Below are 19,832 nucleotides of genomic sequence, written 5' to 3'. Positions count from 1 at the left end.
CTGTGCATATGAGGAGGGACCCTCATTAGTTTTAGCATGGACAGCATAGACAGAATAAACCACATATGTCAATCTCACATACATTCTTCTTACTCTGTCTCCTTTCTGTTTTGGGGTTTTGCTTTTGGGGGGAACGTGTGGTGGTTTTTTTTTTCTTTAATTCTCTTTGACTTGCCATAAGCTTGGATCTTATTTACAAATGAAAAGTTTACCAGATTAACTTAGACTGTTAGTACTGTGGTTGTGTGACATGTCAGAACTGCATTTAAGCCAAGAAAATAAATTCCCCAAGAATACTGTGGCCACACAGTGCAAATATCCCAGTAAACATAAACTGCTCCTCGCATGACAAGTAGCTGTCAGATCCTGAGGCAGATTTCACTTGAATGGTTTGGGGATTTTTTTCGTGCTCTCTTTGCCATTTTTGCAACTGTCCCCCTGGGAAACATCCCAGAAGCCTCTGTCCCCATTAGGAGGAAATCTTTCACTTCCTCGCTTTGATTTTGAATGCTTAATGCTCCTGGTTAATTCCCCTGACCTATAACCAGTCTTGGCCTCTATGCATAGAGATTAAATGCTGATCTAGATGATAAACTTTTATGAAACAAGTTTAGAAATACATTTAATTAACTAAACACACTCAGCCCTTTATAAGAATTCACTGTGGTGTGTGAATGTTGCAGGTTACGTTGATTCCTAAACAATGTTAGCTATAGCCATAGTACACTTTTTTGCTGAAATATGGGAGCCCCACACAGGACAGCTCCACTGATTTAACTAATTTGAGTGGTGCTTTCTTCCGCCTGAAGCACAGGAGGCCCATGATCTGCTTTACCCCTCTGCCAGCTGGATGGGCAGTGTGAGGGGTCTCAGCGTCCCTCCCACTTGCTCCTGCGCTCTCTTCTCCACCAGAAGTTATTGTCGTCTCAGCTAGGTCAAGAGCTGCCTATGTGTGAAACCAGATCTGGGGAATGACTCAGTTTAAAATATAGTATTTAGGAGCCACTTCTTGGCAGTGGGGATGGGATGGTGGTGCTGTTCTTTTTCTTACCTGGGTTGATGAGGTATCCAGGCTAATTTCATTTAAAGCAGAAAAACTGCTCACGGTTTACTTCTTTGGGACCTACTCCCAGGGTGGCTCTTCTGCCATGACACAACTGCCCTAAACTTTCAGTGTGAGATTGCACTGGCTGGCTGACCAGGGACACTTAGGATAATATCTTAAGTCACCTTTGATTTTTAAATGTTTTCCAGTGGTTCTGCCTAAGAAGCATTTAACAACTACTTCACCATATCAGCTAATTGAACGTGATTAAAACCCAACTACTTCACCATAGCAAACTTGATAGCCAATTCTTAGGTGTCTATAAAAATGCCATTAGAGGGCTAAAGCAGTGTTTCTTTCCAAGTTTCTACAACAGCAATCAAAGGTAATCTTGTTTAGCACCTGCATAATCCCCTCAGTCAACACTAAAGTGGTATGTTTGTATTCTGGTTGCATACTGGTTCTCGATTATGCCAGAGGACTTAAACCGCTTTGAAGCAAAAGCTTGAACCCTTGGGTTTCCAGCCCAAAGCAGTGAGTCTTATGACTCGGCCATTTTGTGCTGTTTACATGACAAAATTGGGTGTCCTTGGGGATGACTGCATCAGGCAAAATAATTCCTTGGTCAGAAGACGAGGAGCAAGAAAATACAGGATGTAATCATGAGAAAGCAATTTTTAAATACTTTCTCCAAATTATCTTTAAAAGCTTTATCAAAGATCCATCTGTCTTAATGAAGAAGCTGTTGTCCTAAGCCTAGAGTGACCTTTGAAAGAAGTGTGTGAGTTGTCTACAAACTCGAACTACAGTTAACATTTATAGAATTCCCACATTATTTATCTTACATGTCTCTTAGGCCTGAAAAGTAAATGGAAACAGAAACAAAGGCCTGCCACCTCTGGTTTCTACCACTGGATAATCTGGAATTGCTGGGCATAACACTAAACAGTGGCACAACAAAAAAAGCCCGTCTGGGCTCCACCAGCTCTTAAATCATGGAGGGGAAATGCCCTTCCTGCACCAGTGCCAATGCAACAGACAAATCGCAGAAGGTGGGAAATAGTCCCTACAATGCTTTGCATTTCCACACATTCATTAAGCCTAAAGATACGTTGTTAGCAAGAAGTAGCTCTTGCTTTTTTACACCATTTATCTCAAATTGTTCTTAATAGTTTGGATCTGAAGTGCCTATTAAATAAAGCTCAAAAATGTGTGATACTTAATGCCTCGAGTTTGCAACGCCAGGCTTATAGCAGTCTTGCCAATTCTTATAACTTGATGATGAGTCTCATGATATTTCAAGTTTCCTTTACATACACCTTCCTGCTTCACCTAGGAGACTGGGAAGGGTGTTTAGATACTTAACATTTGTGGCTGAAGAGAAAAAGTGAGACTGTGAAGCACCTGGAAGCTCTGAAACCAGAGAGCAAGAAGAACAAATTTACCATTGATTATTTTTGTTTAAAAAGGGTGTGTAAACCAATTTTATAACTTGGGGACAGTGTCTGGACTCGTGATGTTGGAACACGTTAGGTTGGCAATGCTGTTCACGTTAGCAACCGTTTTATTTCCAGTCCTCTGTTCCTGTCTACTCAATTCAATTCACCACAGCATTTCACAACCGAGCTGGCAGTGCCACTTGCCTGTCCAGCACAGGATTCCTGTAGTCTGAGCATGGAGCACTTACTTGTGCCGTGCACTGCTCACACAAGGGGGAAAGCAGCTGTCCCTGGCCCAAAACATTGCAGTTCAAGAGCTCATCTCTGTGCTTACTGACTTACTGGAAAAAAAAAAAAAGTGTGTATCTACTCAACTTGCTGCAGCCAAGTCAAGACCTGAGAGGGTCAAGCCCCGAGAGGGTCAAGCCCCTTGCAGGATCGTGCTCTAGATCAGTAATGATTTACTAGTTTAGAAGGGCACGTATAGGCAGAAATACACCAAATGAAACCATCAGGCTTGGATCATAACCATCAAAGCTGTGATCAGGCAATAGCAGCTGGGTGACTGCGTGCGCATCCACGTGGGTCTCTGCAGACGGGGCACTGGGATCCCGGGTGTCAGACGGAGGGAGTGTTTACGCAGTCCAGTGCCATGGCTCCTCATCGGCCACGCTGGGCGAGCTCCCGGGGGACACAGACACTGGAGGAGCTCTCGCACACCTGCTCCCTGGTCTCCGTGCTGGCTCCAGTGTCTCTGCCCAGCACGACACCGTCCAGGCATGCCTGCAAAGGTGTCTATTCCCGCTAAGAGTGATGGGGACTGCTGGTATAGTGCATCCTCTCAGTTTGTGTTGGTTGTTGGGCTGACTAGATCTCCACAACCCATGTGATTTTTGACACTCATACCAAATGGGTCTGTATTAATGACTTTCATCACTGATAATGAGACCTACAGTGTTTACTCAACCACTTTTAGCAAAATTATTTGGGTTCTTTCCCAGTCGTTTTGTCTGCAGGCTACAAAACAGAGTAATTTTCTAAATTTTTTTTTTCAGTCTGCTTCTCAAACACTATTTCTCATTGTTACATGTATAGGACTCATTCAAACCAGCATTTCAACATTAGACATAGTATTACCATCTCAGACATTCAACATTCATGAGGTAACCTGCCCTCTCCCTCCTCTGCCTTCCTCCCTTTCCCCCCACGCTCAAAATGGTGGACTTTTTAATTGAAATTTAGGCTTTAGAGTTTGCTTGGATCATATGTCACCAGGTGAACTAGAAACTCACTATGCGTGGGGGAGGGAGGAAGGGAGGAAGGAAGGGAGGTAAGAAGGAAGGAAGGAGACAGAAGGAAAGCAAGAAAGGTGATTTTTTATGAGACTGAGACCCCACAATCTTTTGCATGTATTTGCACCTGCTGGGCCTGACCTTCTGCTGCTTAGCCCAAAGCCCTGCAGAATGCTCCTGCTTAGATTTGCTATCATTTTGCACCTACTATGGTATTCGCTCTGGCAGGTATCAGTGGTTTCCAAAGAAGCAAGCCAACAGATAATCAGTCTGTCAGGTTTCCAGGCTTAATGCACTTGATAACATTGGTAATTTAATGCTTTCAACTACACTTTGAAGTTAAAAGCCCCTTGAACAGAGCGGGGAGAGAGGTGTAGAAGGCTGAGGTGTAGTTCCATTTTTGACAGTTTATCTACAGAGCATATGCATGGGGAGATCTGCTTTTGCAGTGGGAATTAATGGACTCTCCCCTTCCGCAATGAGAATATGCGGTGTCTCAAGGGAATAGCAGCCAGAGAGACAGAAATGTAATAATTGGGGCATTTGCTGGAAATTTTCCCTAGGGGCTGCACCTCATCTTGCAGCTCCATTTTATACATTTCTGCAGATTGCACTGCAAACCATGATGTGCAGTGAAATTGAAAACAGCTTGTACAGTCAAAGAGTAGACTGAAAGGAAAAGAAAAAAAATAAACAACAAAAAGCGCCACTGTAGGATGTAAAGCATTTTGTGTGTGTACAAAATCCTGAAAGGACAGTAAAAGCCATTCTTTCTCCTCTCTCTTCCTTGAGAAGTAAAAAAAGAGCCTCCATGAGACCTGTTGCATACTTGACTGGCACAACACTATTCAGTGTAAATGTCGAGCCCAAAGAATGGTCCTCTGAAGTTCCAGGTGGATATTCCTCTTTGGAAGTGCCAGAAAGCTTCACTTTGCACTTGTGGAGTTCGCGCTGAAGAAAACTGGATGGGTGTCCCCCATTTGGGAGCACATAGCCCTCGATTAAGTGCTCTGTGCTGTCTGTGAGGACCGGAAGCAGAAACTTAATTCCTAAACATACCTCTGTTCGAAATGCAAAAGCACGGTGTTTCCCCTGTACGAGCTGCCCTCACCTGAGTGCAAGAGAGAGGATCTCCCCAGTGACCCAGCCCTCTCCCCAGCCCTCTCCCCAGCCCTGCTCTCCAGCTCTCGCCACTCTCTGCTTCACGTATGTAGCAATGAAGTCCGCCAGTGCCTCTCTGCAAGGAAAGTGCCAGTCTGATTCAGCTGCCTGTGGAGAATGTGTTTGTTTTTCAGACTGATTATCAGAATGGTCTTTTTTTTTTTTTTTTTTTTTTTCACTTTCCCACATCAGCTGACCATCATACTTGGTTAATTTTGTCCTTTCAACACAACATTTTTTCAAATTGATCTCCAAACCAGCCTTGGTATTTTTCTTGCCAATGTGTGTGTCTGAGAAAACTGAGGTCTTACTTCCCAAAACCTAACAATTTGGTAATTTGATTTCTTAATACACAAGTTTTAAAGATTACAATTTCAAGCCAGTGGCATTTCTCAGTTTAACAAAACATCAGCTTTTGTTCTACTTTTCCCTCATCTTTTCCAATAAAGCACTTTTTCCTGACACAAAAGCTAGCTCAATTAAAAATGTGATGAAACTGCTCTAAGGGCACAGCTTGAAATTCAGCTTCGCAACTTACAGCAGATAATTATTTCACTTTTTATGTTTCTTTTAATGTATTCTTTTATACACTACAACATGGTAGCAGATCAAAGGTCTAATAGAGCTTAATTGCAGTTCATATAAATGTCTCTCTATGTGTCATACTGAACTTGCACTAAAAAAGAAATGTAACAGTCCAGATTGAAGGCATGTGAAGTCATTCCAGATTTACCTGCAGGACAGCCTCACGCCGATCAGCAGCCACCAGTGTCAGGCAGCAGGTAGGGCTCCACGGTGGCTCAGATGCTGCAATTAGGAAGGTCTGTGGTGACCGTCCATTCTAAATTTCTGGTGAAAAATTGTGTTCCCAGCACTTGTAGCTCTGAAGACTTTTTCTCAAATACAAACCAAACCCACAATCACACCTGACTTCAGACCTGTGCAAAGGGGATGGTGGTGTTATGGGTTGTCACTGGTTTTTGTGGCAATGAATGGAGATGAACAGCCACCGTTTTTCTGACCTACAAAAGATCTTCTGTCTGAGGAGGAGAAGAATCATTCCCTATCCGTGTCCTCTTCTTCCCCCTGAATGTGAAGGAAGGCTAGATGAGCTGGGTTTAACTTCTTAAAAACCTTCAGTAGTGGGGATTCCTCAATACCCATCTACCGCTTTCTTTTCAGCTCCAAGCTTCATTTTATTGTCCTTAAAGTCCCATTTTCTTGGAAAGCCCATGCAGATATAACATAGAACAAAGTATTTGCATTTTTTGTTTCTTTTTTTTTTTTTTTTTCAAATTTGCTTCTTGTTCTGTTGAATTATAAATCTGGTGCCTGACATACCACAGAATATGGTGGCAATAAAGTAGCCAAGCTGGGACCCTGGAGGGCTTTCTTCCAGAGTGTGGCAGTACATGAGATTTCTAGAGGAACTGATACATTGGTGCAGCAGTGGGGGATGAAAGTAAGGGTGGACAAGAGGACAGAAGAGAGGCCGATAGAGACAAACAGTTGAGTGACAAGGAGGCACCACATCCATTGCTCTCCCAGGTGCCAGAAGGATATCCAGATCTGACTTTTTCTTTTACCCTAACATTGTCTTCACCACCATGTATTTTCCAGTCAGTATATAAGCGGCAGCTCTATTCTGTTTGAGGTCCTATTTCCCCAGCAGGCATCCACACTTGGCTGGCAAGACCTAATGGAAAGCTCTTTTACCTGCAGCCTTGCCAGTGAAAAGAACTCCAGGCTTTATAGCAGAGTGTTATATTTTTGAAGAGCAGTACGAGGAGCATCATCCTCAACCCCTTTGTGCAGTTATGCAGCTAAGCAATAAATCACACAGAAGCATGGCTTGTTGCAACATTAATAGAGAAAAGCTTGAGGAAAATGTGGCACAGAAGAGAAGCTAAGTATCGGGAGTCTCCTGGATGTTCATTTGGATTGCTTGGCTCCTGCCCAAGGAGAACTATTGCTATGTATTTTATCGGCACTGAAATAAACTTAAACAAGTGGTTATTAAAAAGAATAAAAAGCTATATTGAGTGGTTCCCCTACAGAAAAATTGAAATACTCAGTTGCTATATTTTTTTCTGTATTTTTTTCTGTTGTTTCTAAAGGTGACCTTGAAATTGGGAATGTGCCCAGGTTGCTTCCTTACAAAAAAAAAGACAATATTTTGTCTTTTGTAATGCAAGGGCAAGGTCACTTTGCATTGTATTTTTCTGCAATATATTTTGCAAGAGAAATCTGCGTGACCACACTCCTCAAAGGGTGAGGTTTGTCCAGGAAGGGGCAACCCTAACCGAGGCAGGGTACCACATAGCAGCATGTCCGGATTCATCAGCCCTTACCATCCCATGGCAGAAATGGATCTCATAACAGGACAGCCTGACTGAGGAGACATGTAATTCTTTTCACACCGATGCAAATACTCTGAGGGAAACGTGTTTTAGAAGAGAGAAGGGCTAACTAAGGTTTGCTGTTCATTATCCCCTAATTACTTTTCAAGGCCTTAGGCAGAGAGCTGGCTGTCCCCAGACTGATTGCCTTAGGAAAGAGGGCAAAGCTTCCTCAAAGAAATCTACTGCTTTTCCAGCTCCTTCACAGGAGACGGAAGGCTTCCGTCTTCTAGAAAAAACTACGTTGTAAACTTTTTCACGTAAAATGTAGCAATGACTGATGTCTATGACTATATTAAAGGCTCAAAAACCTTCCCACTTCTCAGGAACCAGGGGAGTAAGGGGTGTGATCCCAGTCACCGGTACGATAAAGGATTCGTTTTAAATGATGTCAACAATCATATTGTTCCTTGACATCCTCCATAGTCTCAAGGAGATACTTATATCAGCTTTGTCACTTTATACCTCGGAAGGCAATTTGTGAATATCAGTTCAGTGATTAGGGAAATGAATTCAAAACCTTTTATTATAATCAGACTTTAATATGTTGGAACGAAATTCCTTAGTTTACCTGAGATACGCTGTCATTTTCATTTAGCCTATCACATCATTCACTCAGCATTGTCTGGAGATAATTACTGAAGAAGACAAGCTCTTGTCTGCCTAAAACACAGCAGCATAAACTCATTTACGGCAAATTAAAACAGATGGAAAATTGCTGTTGCTTTCAATATAGTTGCAGAAAAAATTAAGTTTTCAAGTATGTTAAAAGTAATTGTAGCAAATGCAAGGTTGTGGCTTACAACCTATGTCCTAAACAAAGTATTTCAAGCATCCCAGTAAAAGTAGGTGAATCTATTCTTAAGAAGGAATTGGAAGCTATAAAAGAAACACCTCTTCACAAAAGACATTGGATGCCTGTGGACAGCCCCAGAAAAAAAAAATAGAGAGGAAAAAAACACCCAAACCCAGATATTAGAATAACTCAAAGAAAAGTGATAAATATTGAAACAACAAATAAAGAACTTTTATTCTATAAACACACATATACATCATCACATGGATGTGAATCAAACCACTAAAACTAAGGAGGCTACTTGCCTACCTAAAAATAAATACACTTGTTTGTAGAACTGAGAGTATATGTTCTAATACAGGTGACTTACCATGCCCTGGCATCTATACATATCCTTTAAGATGAAATATAACATCATCTTCAGGACTACTTTAGAATCAGACCGTAACTCAGGTGCAGCCTGACTGGGGGATAGAAATACTTCTCCATCCACACAAACTTTTTCCTCTTACGTCTGTTGTTACACGACTGGTGTATCAGAATTGCAGTACAGTCTTAACCACAGAAACTACAGGTTCTGCTTTGCTAGGCACATGTTTGCTGGTCTGTCAGCATTGTGCTCTGCCAGCACATCTTCCAGCACCTGCAAGAACGTAGAGTCTTGAAAGGCAGTGAAAACTGAAGGGACTCTGTCTGCATGAAATACATTCAGTTCAAAGCAAGCTAGAGGTATTCATGAGTATTTCACTTATGCCAGAATTACCATAACTGTTCAGGTTGATTTATATTATCCCTCCCTTAAAAAAAAAAAAAAAAAAAAAATTCCTCTTCTTCCAGTTCAGGAGAGACTGGGTAACTGAGGGACAGTATGCCAAACTCTACACTAAGTATTTTGAGAGGACAAGTACAGGATTTTGCAGTGCTTCAGTGCTGTTTATAGGGGCCCTGTGGGTCACCCATCCCACCCTGAGGCCAGACTGTGGCCAGCACTGGAGCAGATTGGTGTGGCTTTGTCTGGTTCAGGCTTTGAAACCCCCAGGGATGGGGTTTCCTCCAGCTCTCAAGGAAGCCTCTTCCCAGGGCACACTACTGTCCTGGTGGGTGTTTTGTTTCCTAATATCCAAGCTGAACATTCATCCATTGTACCCTCTTGCACCTTCTGTTACCACTGAGAAGAGTTTGGCTCTGATGTCATTGTAGCTCCTCATCGAGGAGTCATAAGCTGCTATTCAACTGCCTTTGGCCTCTTCTTCATCAGATTACACAAGCCCAGGTCCTCAGCCAAGTCTTCTCAGTGGTCCTGTGTGCTAGGCCCCTGATCATCCTGGTACCCCTCCACTTTGGCTCTCTCCAGTTTCTTGATATCCTTTTTGAAGTGGGTGGCCAAAATGATGCACAGTTTTCCATATTCTATTTGACTCCACCCTATGAAATAAAAATGTAAGAAAGTGATCTCTTTCACTTGAAATAATTTTGAAGATGACTTTGAACTCATGATGTTCCTCTGAAGGTGACTGCAGCTGATGATGTTGCTTTCAGAGTGCTGGCTTCAACTTGAAGCAGCCAGGAGGGAGAAGAGAAAGTGAAATGCAGGAGCAGACTAAGGAAACAAGATCACTCCAAGGAGCAGTGGAAAGGATGGAAAGAAGACAGAGGAAAAAAAAGGCTGAAAAAGAAAAGCAGGGGAGCAGTGTGGAAAACTATGCCCTGCCACTATCGTTACACTGTGATCCAGCATAAATGTAGACTAATATGATCACCTAATATGGGGATGGGTCGTGTTTGAAATCATTTAAGCTAACAAGTTTCATTCTCTGGAGAGGGTAAAGGCAATGGCAAAAAAGAGTCCTCCAAATAATTGTCTCATTCTACATCTCACTGAGTACGTTGCTCAGGAGCTATACCATGACAGGCCTTGAAATACATCTTTCAGTTATTTCAGTCCCCTTTTAACTCCGTAGGAGCATTACATTTCTGTCTTGAAGGCTGAGGTCCAAAATACCCTCTCTCAGGGATTTTGTCTCAGCTTTCTCTGCTGCCCACTTGCACCAGCATACCCAAGCTGGCCTCTGCCTCCCAGCTGACTGAGGAATGACTGAATAAGTAGAAACAAATCTGGAATTTGAATCGGTCCTCTTGGAAATGCTATTTGAAGACTTCCAAAACAATGAATAAATTGTCCATACAAGGACTTCCTCTAAAAATTACTTCATTGCACTGAGGGCAGTACACTACCCTCCCCACAAGTCTGCAGAGATCTGACTAAAACCAGCTTGCTCAAGAACTCACGCATAAGCAGAACTTCACTTTACACAAGAAAAAAAACTGTCATATTTTTGGACTCCGCTTCTGAGGAAAAAAAAATCATAAAATCACATGAGTAAACCAAAGGAGCGAACAGCCCTGACATCACGAGGGTTGGTGGTATACTCCAGGACCAGCCAATATTTTTTGAAAGATGAGGGCTAAAGTTCTCTCCTGTCAAATCTGTGCATGGTAAAGAAGCGATTTGCCAGGCAGGATCAGAAAGAGCTTTCATTGTGTTCTCACCTTGCATACTTCCCTGGAGTTTTTGTAGCACAGATGGGACTGTATCCCAGAGGTTTTGGAGGCAAAAGAGAACCAATTCCCGTCAGAAGAGACAACCTTGAAAACAGCTTTCTCCTTTTATAGAAGTCAGGTCATTTGTTGTGATTCTTGCAGCCCAGAATGGCTCTACAACACTCTGCAGTTTCAGCGGGATGTTGTGTTGTGCCTGACCTGCCTTCAGCTGTTGTGCCGTGTTGCTATGTGCTTATGCTGACAGCTGTTGTGTTTCACTCCAAATTAGTGCCTGCCTTTCGCTCTGGAGTGAAGTAATACCTACGCGCAGGGCCAGATTCCAGTTCTCTATGGAAATGCCCCCAAAACAAGTGAAAATACTACCAAAACAGATGCTTTGTACCCATTTCCTGATCAGTCACACGGTACTTCCTCTTTCTATATGGAGTTCCCCACGCACTCCCACAACAGTTCCTTTTTTCTTTTTTTTTTTTTTCTTTCCTAGCAGTCTAAACATTTCGTGTTGTGAAAAGAATTTAGCATCCCAGCAGTTCCATATTTCTTGTAAGCCGGCCCCGCAGAAGCGTCAGGATGCTGAGCCATGCTCATGAATGAGGGCGTAGAGCCTGGAAGCCTGTTTTCCTTCCCGTGGAGCCAATTTGGAGTAAAATGTGATTTTGAAATCTATTTAAAGATCTTCTGGGGAAAATGATAGTGAGTGATGAAAGAGGACCTTTTACAAGTCAATAGCTGTAAGATATTGATCAAATAGTTTTTAATTGGTTTAGCATTCTTAAATTGCTTTAAAAGCATTTGAATTGCCACTTTGGTCCAACCAAAGGTCCACTTGGCCCAGGACCACATCTCCAGTAATGGTCAGTGTTACATACCATTCACAGGTGCTTCTCAACCTGTGATCTCTGCATTACTCATAGTCGTTAAACATTGGATCTGAAAAATGGTTACTTTTTTTTTTTTAAAGGAATCAGTCAAGCAAAGATAACACAGAAAGAAAAGTAATAATATTCTCAAAACATTCTTGAAAAAGGCAAGAGAGCGAACACTCAAAGCTTAGATTATAGTTGTTCGTGAATTAAAACCTTATAGCTGTGTCATACAAGGTGGTCCACGGATAGTTTTCCAAAAATCTAAGCAATCCCTGAATTAACCAGATTTGAGAGTCACTGTTAAAAGGGCAGGCACAAGATACTCAGAAATACTCAGAGAAGTTTATTTCCTATCCTGGCAGCCACAAATAAGCTTATACAATAAAGTGGGACCTGACGTCTCAGGCTCACAATATTCCTCAATATTTAAAAACACCACATCTGAGAATAAAAATGTGTATAAACAAAAACCACCCATTATATTAATGAATTAATGTTGGTTCTCACAGTTTCTAACATCATAACAGCCTTCCCCCCCAAGAACAAATCACATTTTCCTATGAAGCTGTCTTTAAGAAATGCGCTCACTAGTTCATTAGTCATTACTGTATATATAAGTATGTTCCAGTGAGCACAAATGCACGAATAGAAGTCCTTTCATGTTATTCTATGACTCAGCTCACAGAGCCAAAGTGACTTGGAAGTTTACTAGTTGTGGTTGCAGCACCTAAAGACAAATATACTTGAAATAACCAGGGTGAATGCTCTGGGGCTTGAGTGATTACAGATCTTTCATCGGTGTGACCTGAGAGTAGACGAAAGAGTCATAAGTTCTGTGTACACTGTTCAACTTAGAAAAGTTAAACAAGCTAGAATAAATATATATTAAATGAAAAACATGATCACAGTGATATATATATATGTATACATAATACTAAAGATGAGGAAAATGTGGCCTGTAAAAAAAACTTGAGTGCTATCTCCAGACAAATCTGAGCATACTTTACTACTACGTACTACCCATTTTGAAGCACATATAGTGAAAGCAAAAAAGGATTATGCAGATACAGAGAGTTACTACTCTGCTGAATCTCACATATACAGCTCATCATGTATTTTATACTATCATATCTCAACCTCTGGCACAAAGGGATTTTGTCCCTTTCCGAGAAATTTCCTTCCTTTCTCTGCCCCTTGTCTGCCTATATGTCATTTCTGTAAAAAATCACAAAGAATCTCAAAATTGTGGAATGGGTCAAAACCTGAGCAGTATCTGCAAACCTCATGGAAACTGAGGGAAGACACCATTCGATTTTGATTCAGAGTCCAGTAGCTGTTTTGAGTCAGTCAGACTGGGTCTGTCACTAAATGAGCAAAACTGTTGTCAAGTTTTGCCATGTAGGCAGTGGGCTATATGTCCGACGAGTTGAGAGTGGGATTGAAAGTCACAAGCCCTACAAAATGCATATTCTATTTCAGGCTCATCATATGACAATGACCCAAGTTATCCAACTTCCCCATCTCTTCATTCTTTAAAATGTCACTGTTAATATTTGCCTATGTGAGGGTTTAAAGATCTCTGGATAAAAACATCCAAAAGTGAAAACTATTGCTTAGTGAAAATCATGAATAACAGCACTAGTAACACAATTCCCTGTAACTGTAGAGAAGTCCTCAGCGCTATGCTTTGCAAGTGACTAAAGCTGCCATTGGCAGCTACGCCGTGCACAGCCTTCCTGTATTTAAACTCTGTATTCAGCCTCAGCAATTCTATCTGTCTACACAAGTGGTACACCACCAAAAGCCAACAGTCTTGTTTTCAATCTTCTATCTCACTGGACACTACTTTGCTTAACCTCTTTATGCTTCAGTTTCTTCACCTGGAACTTTATCTGCATTTCTAAAGAACTCCACTGTCAACAAAGTACGAACTGCTTAGTAATGTTTCCTATATTGCAGCAGGCTGAGACGTGTTTGCAACATGCCAGAGTTCCGGGAGTTAAGTTTTCTAATGCCCTATTAAAAATACATGGATAAGGCTAGTTCTCTTGTTCTCTTTCTCTTGGTCTTTTTTTTTTTTCTTTTTTTTCCGGAAGAGAATAGTCTACAGTATTATTAAAACTGCCTTGTGTGAAAGATCAATGCACGTTGTTCAGCTAGGCAGAGCAGAGAGATGTTGTGCTCATCTCACCACAGGTATAGAGATTAGTGTCACGCTGAGAATTACGTACCAGTCACACTGCATTTGCCAGTGTGCAATATGCTGGACCTGCTCTTCCCCATTCCTGTATGCAAATATTTTCTGGGGAAAAAAATAATAATAAAAAAAAAAGCACGGTGTTACAAGGTTCTGATGGGAAGCAGTACAGAAGTATCAGCGTGGCATGCTTCCAAATCTTCATCCCTTTTTTTTACAAGGTTAAAATGACAACGGAGCCAATGTGTGCAAGATCAGTGGTGCAAAGCTTACTGTTTGCCTTGCACACTGACTCAGCGGGCTGGGATACACATCTGCCTCCAGCTTCAGCTCTGCCAGCTGAAGAGGCTGTGCCCAGGTGCTCATCACCTGGGTGACTCATGCGCCTTAGTGGGAGCTCCCACATGGAGATCTGCCAGCTGATCCAAGGGTTGGTAACACCCACCATGTGGGTGCTGATGAGCAGCTGCAGATGCACTGGGGCGAGGAAGCCCTTGCTGAAGGCCGGAAAGGTCATATACTCACAGCCTGTGCTCTGTTGCATGATTACGCGTGGGTGTGTGTCTGTGCTTGTCAGAACCTCCTGATAGTTATCCTTGAATTGGATGAAAATTTAGAGATAGTCAAGCTTGAGTTAAGAGGAAGAGACAAGAAACCTCAGAGGTAAAGTTGTTGGACCTGATGTATGTAGCAGCAAATGCAAGTCTGTGTTATGCAGACAGCCAAGGTAGATGTTCAAGCAGCTCCTTTTGGTCCTGAAACCGAGTAAACATATAGCCAAAGCATTTGAGCTTGGCTGCCTGAAGTTAAGCTCTTCTTTGTGGAATCACGTAAAGCATTTACAAAAAAAGTAAAGGCAGCTTCTATCAAAGTAAATGAAACCCATATCAAAGGTTGCCAATTCACTTTAGGGTTTAAGGCGTTAAAAAAATGTAGACTAATTGGAATGCTACAAAGAGATTCACAGCGCAGTGAATGACTGAACAGGTTTGCAAATAGCATCTGGAAGTGAAAAAAAAAATAATGCTGCAGATGTTTGTGGCTTTTTCTTTCTGTGTCTGCCTGTGAAACAGCTGTGGGACTTTTTTTGTCTTATAGTCATATTATTTGTAGTGATCATGTGCTGTGGGAAAAGCACTTTCCTGACATTTCCAACGTGTTGGATGGTGGCAGGTGACACTATCCAGTTGCCAGTTCGATGGGGGTACAGTTATACTTCCTTCCCTTCCCCACAAATCTGAATCCAGGTCCTTTTTTGAATCACAGGTAAATCTTTTAGGTGTCAGTGTTTCCAAGTCCCGCATTTTTCCCTGTGATTGGTAGCTCCTGCTGGGAAAGGAACCAAGGCTACAGTAATATCAGGTATTTAGGTAGGATTGCACCAAGGCACAGCAGATGCCTGCAGTGCCTGCTCTGGCTCTTGCCATCCTAAGTTGTCTATTTACAACACATGTAATTACGTGGATGAGATTGGCAGATATGGAATATATATTGCTGTACCATAATCTTGGTCTAGTTATTAGAATGGGAGAAAGTTAACTTTGCATTTAATTTTTGGTTCTGCCACAGACTTCCCTTGGATGAGACACATTGTCTACCCCGTGGTTTAATTCCCGCTTTTATAAAATAGAACTAATACTTCCACTTCTCTCTGGGATGATATCGGGCACAGTGCAAGGCAAGATAACATCGAGTAATTTCAAGAAAGCTGGTATGTCTTGTCTATCCAGCAAAATACAGAACCACGCAGGGCTACTAGCTGGAAGCCAAGATTTATAATTAATCTTTGACGAGCACTATGGAATGTTATACCAATGTTACAAGTCTTCTTGCAGGTCCATAGCTAGAATGGACTGATCCAGGTCAGGAATCTGCCTACCATGTATGGTATTTAAACTTGCCCTAAGATTGTATCTCTTTATATAAATATATATAAAACAGGAAAAAATGACCAGCTCTCTCAGGGTATGTTGACAATATGATCCTCTAAAGTAATTCCATGGCTTTAACATGTGAAGCTTCAGAAATAAGAAAAAAAATCATCTGTAATTCCAAAAAGCCTCTACCTATCTGTGGGTTTCAGGCCAGAATTCCTTTAACTGAACATCAGACTCTGCCTGATTCTGGCCACAGATTCACTGAGTTGCCTCCAGAGTGCTTATTTGTCTCTTCTGACCAAAGAAGGTACCTTTGGTGACTATATGCCTAACGCAAATGCCAAAACTTAAGAAGGGTAAATATATTATGCATGAATATATAAATATTTTTACTCCATTTTGGACCAGTTATCTATGGCAAAATTAACACCTCTTCCCTCATCCTCTAGCGTAGACTAATTAGTTCAGCCTCAGAAATACTGTAAAAACCTCACTGAAAGCAATGGACCCAGACAGCTGTGGCAAATGTCCTAAAATTATAGATCACTAGGGAGAAATTCCTATAGAGAAAGCTGTTTAGTGTTCATTTTATGCGTTCTTCTGCCCAAGAAGCCTCTTAGCTTTTGGAAAGAAATTTCCTAGAAATAATAAGGAATATTAAAGCAGTTGACATAATGGCAAGAGACGCAGTGGTTATCACCAAAAAGAAAAGCATTAAGACCCGACAGTGTGAGCCTCCCTTTAGCAGGCCTCTGTTTTCATACCCGCTTCATCTCCAAGAATCCAAGTTGCTGTTTCCAGTTAGCAGCCAGCTGAACCTCTCTCTAAGCAAAAATACCTCTCTTTTTGACTAATTTGCTGACTATTTACAGTATTTGGGGCCTTAACTCCAAGGTTGCCGGAGGGCTTACAGGCTCAGAGAGATCTTTCTTTTAAGATAATGAACTACAATGGTGATGATGGGGGTTTTGTATGCACATAAAAGGCACTGAGATAGCAAACACCTCGTGGAACACTAGATGAAGAGATAAGGGAAAGACAGATGACCTGATAGCTAGGTTAGATCGGCTATCATTTGTATTTTAGCACATGTGTTCAAGTGAGAGGTACAGGGAAACCTGTTCACATAGTATCCTTGATAGAAAATGCCTAAATCAATCTCATGCTACTATCCTTCGAAAGGTAAAGTTTTGGCAGGAAAATCTGGGTGCCAGAATCAGCAGACAGTGCATGCTTACACTATTCATTCCAGAGCATGTACCAGCTCCTCACATTAGGCGGCCTTGTGACCAAAGGAGACCAGCAGACCGAATTCATAGCATCACTAAGAACCTTCATTTTTCTCACGAGCCTTTTTTTATCACTTTTCCCTCATATGTTTTTACCTCCTGTACCATACTAGCATTATTCAGTTCTGGTAAGACCAAACTCTGTGCAGTCACAGCACATTATCTCAAGTTCATAGCAACAATAATAAATTGAACCTGGTTTTATAAGGTCTCTAAGCTAGAGAGGCTACACAACGTTGCAAGGACTTACACTAATCGGGGGGGGGGGGACACGACACGACACTCAGAGGAAGGCATACAGATGTGCTGCTTCTGCAGACACCCCTCTCTGACTGCTACAGGCTGAAATATCTCCAACATTTGCTCACAAAGCGACAACAACTCTGTTGGACTCAAATCAGTGTGCTGGAATTAGAATGGAAGTTAGGGGCATCGTTTATCAGCTGTTTTAACCAGAGGTCAGTGCATCTAAAGGATGCTGTAATTTTCCACTGCTTTCTACAAGGACGGGAATTACTTTTTTCTCAGTACAGCCCTGCATCACTCTCTGATCCTGAGAGCGTAATCCCTTGGCACTAAAGCCTCTTATTGACAATGCAGTAAACCTGCTCCATAAGCATCAGAAAAGGGAAATAAAAGATGTTCCAAATTTGTGTTTGGCAAAATATGACACTGAAATCAATTAGATGTTTCCAGATCAATAGGGGCTTCAGTCAATAAACCTCCTGTCAGAACAATGTCTAGCAGACCTGTTGACAGCATTAGAAAGCTCCTGATTTAAAATCTCTGTTGGGGTTGCTATTAAAGCTGTTATTCAGTTCCTTATCTATTTGCTGCTACTTGTAGACATCATTCGTGGGAGCAGCCTGAAAGTCTTGACTGAAAGTTTTGGCTGTTGCACATGAAACTTAATTACAAGGTCAGAGACAAGAACTTGTTTGTTGGGGATTTACAGGAGGAAAATAAAAGCTTTTGAGATTTTGCTTCAGAAGACAGATGCTGTTAGGAGTGCCACTGCCTTTTGCATTTGCAGGCTATGTCATTACTGCAGTCCAAAGCTTGAATTCGGTCTTTGTTTAATTAACCCAAAGCCAAATACTGCTGAAAATATTTGCAGAATTTGGGGAAGTTTCCTTCCAGAGTCAGCCAAGTAATTCTAGGAACAGTTCAACCTGCTGCATCCTAAGGTCTCGATTCAGCAAAATAAGTAAGCAGGAATTCATTCATTCAGCATTGAATTCATTGCCAAACTGAAGTTCAGAAGCTATCAGAGAATCTAATTCCTGAAGGATGGAGGCACTGAATTACATTCATAAATCTTCATCTGCAGCAGACAATGAGGACCAGGACAGAATCAGAGGAAGAGAGCTTACAAATTCCAGTTGCCATGTGGGCTGCTGAAGCCTCTGACCTTCCTGAAGGGCAAGAGGGAAAAGTTTCTGTGTGCCTTAGGCAGGACTAACATGTATCCATCCACCGCAGATGCAGAAACCCTCCAAACAGCAAGACTTCTGTAGGGAGACAAATTTCCACAATCCAGCTACTGCTGAAGATGCTTTGAACTGCATTGGCCAACATAGGCTGTCATTAGTGATGTGCCTATGTTTTCTTTAAGATAAACTGAATCACATCCCTTCTGGCTTTACCCTGGGCATGTCCCAGTCCCTGTGTCAGCAGGACCCTGGGGTTACCCATACCTGTAAGCCAGCATGTTGTGCCTGCTCTGACCTCATGCCTAGGTCACCCACAGTTCCAGCAGAGCCTGTGTGTTTCAGCATTTCTCACAGGCTGGGCAGCAAGGCCCTGGTTTGGATGCTGGCATGGTGAAAAGCTTGATGAGCATCTTTTTACCCAGCACTACTTTTACATGGAATGCAGTTATTTGGCAGAATCAAACGCTTTACATCAGGTTACAAATCAAACCAGTTCTCTTTCTTCTTGCCAGTAAGCAGCACTTCCTGGGGGTTTGTGAACTGGTTAAACTCTGTGACTAAAAAAACAGTATCATGCCACTCAGAAGTACAATATAAGGCTATCAGACTGAAGGTATGGGCCCAAGGTCCATGTCGGTCAGTCTGGGTTACCAGCACCAGCTAACAGTTCACTGCTAAGGGAGAGAGCGAGAACGGGCAACTCTTCAGTGATTTGCTCCCAAAAAAGCCCTGCCTCCCAGGAATTTGTGGTCCAGGAACATTCCAGGTCAGGCACACCATCTTTACAGTAAATTGGGTTTTTTTTTCCTATTGATTTGCCCAGCCATTCTTGAACCCATCCACACTTTTGGTGTGCACACATCCTGAGGCAAGGAGTTCTATAACTTTTAATATTACTTGTGTGGAGTCTCCCTTTCATTTTTGTTTTCAATGTCCACCTTCGACTTTATTTTTATTCATTTTGCTTTGAAAAATTATTAATTTAGAAGTTCAGGACAATTTGTCAAAATTTTAGATTGAGGGAGAAAAGTAACATGAGTGTGAAACACCACTGCAATTTTTTGATTCTTCTCTTGTATTTATGTCTTAGCTGTGGACTCCACTGACTATACAAATTTTTGATGCGAACCCTTGCAATTTATCGAGATTTTCAGCACGCCTGATGCTTTTCTGTAAGACCTGGCTTTCGAATAAGGTGATCTTTGGGTACCTTTTCCTTGCTTGTGTTCTCTCGTCCGTTTCTAATTGTGTTCGCTGCTATCATTGTAGAGAAAAGTTTTAAAATGCAACCTTAAGGACACTCAGGCTTTTCAGCCAAACCCCGGGCTTCTGAGAACCCAGTCCGTGACTTTTAAAACGCCGCGTGAAGTATAAATAATAAAAATTCGTCCCTTGGAAGAAATTCCTCCCTTCCACATTAAAAACGTCCGAGCTGTCGAGCATCCTCCGCCGGGCCGGAGGACGAACACGGGGAGG

The 19,832-nt window shown here is 41.9% G+C and overlaps 1 protein-coding gene across 1 annotated transcript in view; it reads left to right on the top strand.

The window, feature by feature from the left end:
- The window catches only part of SGK1 (serum/glucocorticoid regulated kinase 1), an 83,053-nt gene that overhangs the window by 54,045 nt on the left and 9,176 nt on the right, over positions 1-19,832 (top strand). The gene's annotated exons all lie outside the window — the stretch shown is intronic.

The sequence above is a fragment of the Charadrius vociferus genome, unplaced genomic scaffold (genome assembly GCF_000708025.1).
Source record: "Charadrius vociferus isolate BGI_N301 unplaced genomic scaffold, ASM70802v2 scaffold82, whole genome shotgun sequence".
Taxonomy (NCBI): domain Eukaryota; kingdom Metazoa; phylum Chordata; class Aves; order Charadriiformes; family Charadriidae; genus Charadrius; species Charadrius vociferus.
This window is presented reverse-complemented; position numbering and strand designations above follow the sequence as displayed.